Source organism: Felis catus, chromosome C2 (assembly GCF_018350175.1).
Source record: "Felis catus isolate Fca126 chromosome C2, F.catus_Fca126_mat1.0, whole genome shotgun sequence".
Taxonomy (NCBI): Eukaryota; Metazoa; Chordata; class Mammalia; order Carnivora; family Felidae; genus Felis; species Felis catus.
This window is the reverse complement of record NC_058376.1, coordinates 4,262,454-4,267,937: the sequence shown is the minus strand read 5'-3', so window position 1 is coordinate 4,267,937 and position 5,484 is coordinate 4,262,454. Positions and strand designations below refer to the sequence as shown.

Genomic DNA, 5,484 nt, shown 5'->3' with positions numbered 1-5,484 from the left:
CTCTGTGCATGTGTGTCCCTGTCCGGCTCCCCGTCCACGAGGATGCCAGTCACGTTCTTTCAGTACCGTCGCCACAACCCCACTTTCATTCGCTTGCCTCTGTGAACGCCCTGTCTTTATTTTTTTTTATTTTTTTTTAACCTTTATTTATTTTTGAGATAGAGAGAGACAGAGCATGAACGGGGGAGGGGCAGAGAGAGAGGGAGACATGGAATTGGAAGCAGGTTCCAGGCTCTGAGCCATCAGCTCAGAGCCCGACGCGGGGCTCGAACCCACGGACCGTAAGATCGTGACCTGAGCCGAAGTCGGACGCTTAACCGACTGAGCCACCCAGGCGCCCCTGTGAACGCCCTGTCTTTAAACAGAGTCACGTTCTGACATGAGAGAGTCAGGACCCCAACATATCCTTGGGGACACATAATCAAGCCACCGCATGGCCCGTTTGCTAATAGAGGAGAGGAGGGCAGGGAAGGAAGGGGGGAGGGAGGGGGAGCTGGCGGCAGGGAGGGAGCTCCCTGGTTCATTTTTGTGCTTTCGTGCCAATAAAACACGCCGGGCAGACGGAACACGGCCTGTGACCGCGAACAGGGCACAAAGTCACGCCTGCCAGAGCTGAGGCCGTAAGAATGTTCAACGAAGGAGAGCTCACGCCTTCGTGTGATTTGTCTCGGGAGCGATTCGGGTCGAAACTCGATCCAGCCGTCTCCCCGTGTGGGTCATGTTCTAGGTGGGGCGGCAGGTCACTGACCGGGGAATGCGATCTCCACCGATGGGCCTCCCTGGGCACGGCACACCCCTCGATCGGCGACCTTCTCGGGGGGGTCTAGGTTAAAGGCGGGGAGTTCCTGACTCTAACCTCGGGGCGCACGCTGTGGAAACAGCTGTTTCGGTCCACGAAGCCGCCTGCCAGGTCCCCGGCTTTCTGAGCTGTCGTCCTGTCTGAGGTCTCGAAGCCAGGACCCTAGAAATTGGTACCTGGAGAAACCGTGTGCGAACGAGGCCAGGTGGGCCGGCCGTCCCTCCCGCGCTCGGATAATTCAGACCTCGCGGCTCCGCTTTGAGCGCCTTCTGTTCCAGAACGGCCTTGAACCGGCCAAGGTCCCGGCCACTGGACGCTGAGCCACGTCAGACATGGTGCCATCCGCCAGCTCGAAGCTGGGCTCCGCGGGGCCACTGCGGATCCAGCCACACGGAGACCGTTGCCGCCGGCCGATTTGTCTCTGGTCTTTCTTCTGTTTTCGGCTCCCTCCTCGCGGCCATCGCGGGGCCCTGTCCTTGCAGGGGCCTCAAGGGCACCGGGGTCCCTCCTGTGAGGACCCTGCAGGCCGGCCGGAAACAGCTGCACATGCCTGCTTGTCCCAAGCAGAGCCTGGGCCCACGTGCGGGCGTTGAGGGACCCCGGGGACGCCAAGCAAGGGGAGGGACTGGGAAAAAGGAGGAGGACACAGGGGTGGGTACCGAGGGCGGGATCCCCGGGGCGTCTGCGGGGAAGAGGGCCCTCGGGGGGTCAGGGGAGGGTGGGCAGGGAGCCGCCTGGACCGTCCCTCCCTGTCTCCGAGTCGAAAGGGCCGATTCCTGCATTTCCAGGTAGCACCTGAAGGCCAGGTGGGCCCCGTGGTGGGGGCCCCGAGGCCACCTGCACCCCGACTTTGTTCTGAGCCCATATCCCGGCAGCCTGCACAGTGTGGGTATTTGCACATCGTACCCAGTGTGGCTAAAACTACCAGCACCCCACCCCGCGGCTCTCACTGGGGCCGAGGACTGTCCCGGGTCCTCCCTCTCCACCACCTGCGTCCTTCTCCCCATGCCTTGGCGTCCCTCCCCATCCTGCCCGTCACCCCCAGGACCGCAGGTCGTCACCTCGGTCTGTCAGCTCCAGCCTCTTGCCCGCCCCCTCCCCACAGGCGCCCCTGCAGCCCCCGCTGCTCACCAGTGTCCCCGGGGGCTCGGCAAAGCTGAAGACACCCCTCCCTGAGGCCGCAGAGGACCCCAGGCCCGTGTCCCCGAGCCATCTGCCGGCCCCCAGCCTTCCAGGACAGGAGTCTCCTGCCCAGCTGTACCGAACGAGCGCCCACGCGGCCCGTGGTAACGTAAAATACCCACTCGCTGCGTACCTGCCGTGTGCCCGAGACCCCTCACACCATACTTCACTATCGACCCAGAAGGCCTGCAAGGTAGGCATTTGTCAGCCCCGTTGTCAGAGGAAGGCACGGGGCTCAGAGGGGCCGGCGTCTCACCAAACCCCACGGAGCCCGTGCGAGGCAGGGCGGTTCCGCACACGGGGCCGTCCTTCTCCTCCTCGCAGCCGGACTGAGCCTGGACGTGGAGCCACGTGACCTGCAAACAGCCTGCCGGGACCCACGGAGGGCACGCCCCACGTGGGTGCATGCGTGGGTGTGCCCTACGTGTGCACACATGTGCAAGCGTGCACGTGTGCTTAGCGGGCTGAGGAAGAACCACACATTCTTCACGGGGGCGCCTGGGTGGCTCAGTCGGTTGAGCGTCCGACTTGATATCTGCTCAGGTCAGGATCTCCCAGTCCGTGAGATCAAGCCCCACACTGGGCTCTGCCCTGAGTGTGGAGCCTGCTTGGGATCCTCTCTCTCTCTCTCTCTCTCTCTCTCTGCCCCTCCCCCAGCTCGCTTTCAAAATAAATGAAGAAATAAACTTAAACAAAAGAAGAAAGAACCACCTCATGATTGTGCTTTGGTTGACATTCACAGCTACACGGGCACAAAAGTCTTACAAACGCGCCGTCACCCCTACCCGGCCCTCAGGGGAGAGCTGGCTGGGCTGTATGAAGTCACGTGTGTATAGAAGCTTGTGTGGGTGTGCTCGCGACCCCAAGCTCAAGCCCTGGTCTTTAAGAATTTCCACAAGTGTGACCCAAACGTGCCTTTGACAGCCTCCTGACATCCCCCGGGGCATCCAATGCGTCTAGATGCCCATGCGTGGACCCCCAGCCCCCACTCCTGGCCCCAGAGCCTGGTGAACTGGGAACGCTATCTTACTTAGGGTGGAACTCGACCTCAAAACCACGAAAATGCCTCCCAAGAGAGGGTCCTGAAGCTTCTCTGGGGCCCTCTGCCCGACAGTTTCAGTGGGAAGTCCCAGTTTCTAAGCACACAATTTAAGAATGGTCAAGTACCTTCTAGAACATCACACTCCGGAACGCTGCACAGCTGCTGAAGGTTACATGAGCAGAGAACGCAGAAGGGGCATCGTGTGGGGACCGGGCTGTCCGCTGAGCAGGTGCACGCTGCGTCTGCCCTCGGGGCCACATTCCCTTCGAATCCCAGGGGCCGAGCCGAGAACACACGACTCGTCTCTCTGGCTCCTGGCCTCACTGGACCCAGACAAGGGGAGGCACCGGCGGGAGCTGGAGGGCAAGCCGGGCTCCAGCCGTCACGAACGGGGCTCCTGTTCTAGATTGGGGGGTGGGGTGGAGGGGAAGCGGATGGGAACCTTGGCCCCTGGTCCCTGGCAGCATCCATCGCTCAGTCTCTCAAGCCAGAGGCAGGGGGACAGCGCTGGGGATGCTGATCTCTAGGCTACGCTCCCCCCACCCAGGGTTGCCAGATTTGTGGGGCGGAAAGGATGCCCTGTGAAACTTGAACCTGAGTTCCAGATAACAAGCATCGAGGGGGATGTTCACATAGGAAGGTGAATGTTACTTACCTAGGACCACGTATAACTGGAGGTCCTAAATGTCACCTGGTACCGCACTGCTCCTTTGCCATCAGGCGGCCAGTTCCCCGCATGAGACACGTTTCAAATATTGAGAGACGCTTTGGATTTCCTAGTGGGAACCCTGGCCGGAAACACGTGAAACGTTCATAGCGCTTACCCCCCGTCAGCGCCCTTGCAAGTTCATTTTCGTGTTCTTATTTACCCTTTTCTGTAGTTTCTAACCTTTTCCCACCAACGTCTATCTCATAGGAAATATTTCGTGATGCCTCCCTCGTCTTTGGCACTGGAGTCTCAAAGGGCAGCTTCCGTGGGCTTGGGTGCAGGGTGGGGGGTGGGGAGTGGACTTTGGCAGCTATGGGTCGCAGGGCCACGTGAATAATTAACCCTCATGTGGGGCCTCGGGGGCCTGATGAGGACCTGGCCCACAGAGATCAGAGATCGGGCTATGCTGGAAGCTGCTTCTGGGTCCTGCTCTGACCCCTGGGCTCCTGGGCTCGAGCAGCGCCTGGGGCTGGGACCGGTCTGGGGTGGGGAGGGAGACACCACGGCCCCAGGGAGGGAGGGAGCCCAGCCCCCCCGCCCTGGCTCTGTCCGCGCACACCTTTCCAAGGCCACCCCATAGGGTGCCGTGTCCCCTCCCGGCCCCAGCGGCTTCCCGCAGTCACAGGGCAGTCAGGGTCACCGTGGACAAACCTTGCACCTGACCACTTCCACCGCCAGAAGCCCTCTGGCCACTCCGGCGTCCCCTCCGGGACCTTCCCCAGGGAGGGCGCCGGCCCCAGCTTCCCAAGGCCCTGCACCCCTCCCGCCTGGGGCTGAGGAGCAGGTCTTCTGCGGGGAACCGGTGACAGATCGGTGACCCTTCTGACTTCCCAGCAGGTCACAAACTGAACTAGACTCTAGAGAAAAAAAATGGACACAAATACACTAAACTGTTAACCGTCCTCATCTCTGGGTTCTGGGTGTGGAGGGGGCTTTTCGTGCCTGGTTTATACTTTTCTATTTTTCCTCATTGTTTTTTCAGCCAACGTCAATTTTTTTCCCTGCCCCCTCCCCTTTCTGCCCACGGTGACCAACCCCGTCCGAGCAGACAGATCATTCTGTCTCCTATGCTGAGCGGGTTCCTGGGCTGGGGGCAGGTGCCAGGCTGCAGCTGGTGCCTGAGCGATGGGGGGAGTAGTGGGAGGGTTAGGGGTACCATGCGACGGGGGCGATGAGGGTAAGGGGGAAGAGGAGGGGGAGGAGGAGGAAGTAAGGAAGGGAGGGGGTGGGGAGAGGATACGTGTGTGAGAGAGAGAGAATATGTGGGTGTGTGCACACGTGAGTGTGAGCCTGTATGTGCCCATGCATGTGAGTCCGTGCCTGCTGTGGGGGAGGGAGACACAGGATGTTTGCAGCAGAGACTGGAAGCTTCAGGAAGCCCTCGACCCTGTTCCTGTGTCTTTAAAGTGCTTGAATGTTCAGCAGAGGCTACATGACCAGCTGGCCAGCGGAAGGCGAAGTTGCAGAGGGCTTCTGGACAAGCCCCTTTGCCACTAGCTCCTCGTTCCTGCACTGGATGCTGTCCTGGGAGGATGCGATGCCTGGAGCTCCTGCAGCCATCTTGCCACTGTGAGGAAAGCCAAGAAAATCTCACCAACTCTGTGCCCTCCTTCTACACTGAGACGATTGAAACGATTGCTTTGGCCTCTGAGAGGAATTCTCCTATTTGCAGCCAACGGCGGCCTCGCCACAACCCTGACCGCGGCCAGCCTGCTGACAGGCAAAGCTAGGAGGCCTGCTCTCTGAACCTGG

At 60.6% G+C, this 5,484-nt stretch overlaps 1 long non-coding RNA gene across 1 annotated transcript; it reads right to left on the bottom strand.

Moving 5' to 3' along the window:
- Nucleotides 1–251: 251 nt before the first annotated feature.
- On the bottom strand, nucleotides 252–4,020 carry LOC109503293. The gene is made up of 3 exons (XR_006584768.1): nucleotides 3,913–4,020; nucleotides 3,679–3,811; nucleotides 252–3,379 (listed from the first exon to the last, which is right to left on the bottom strand). It is a non-coding gene; the product is annotated as an uncharacterized LOC109503293 (long non-coding RNA).
- Nucleotides 4,021–5,484: the final 1,464 nt, after the last annotated feature.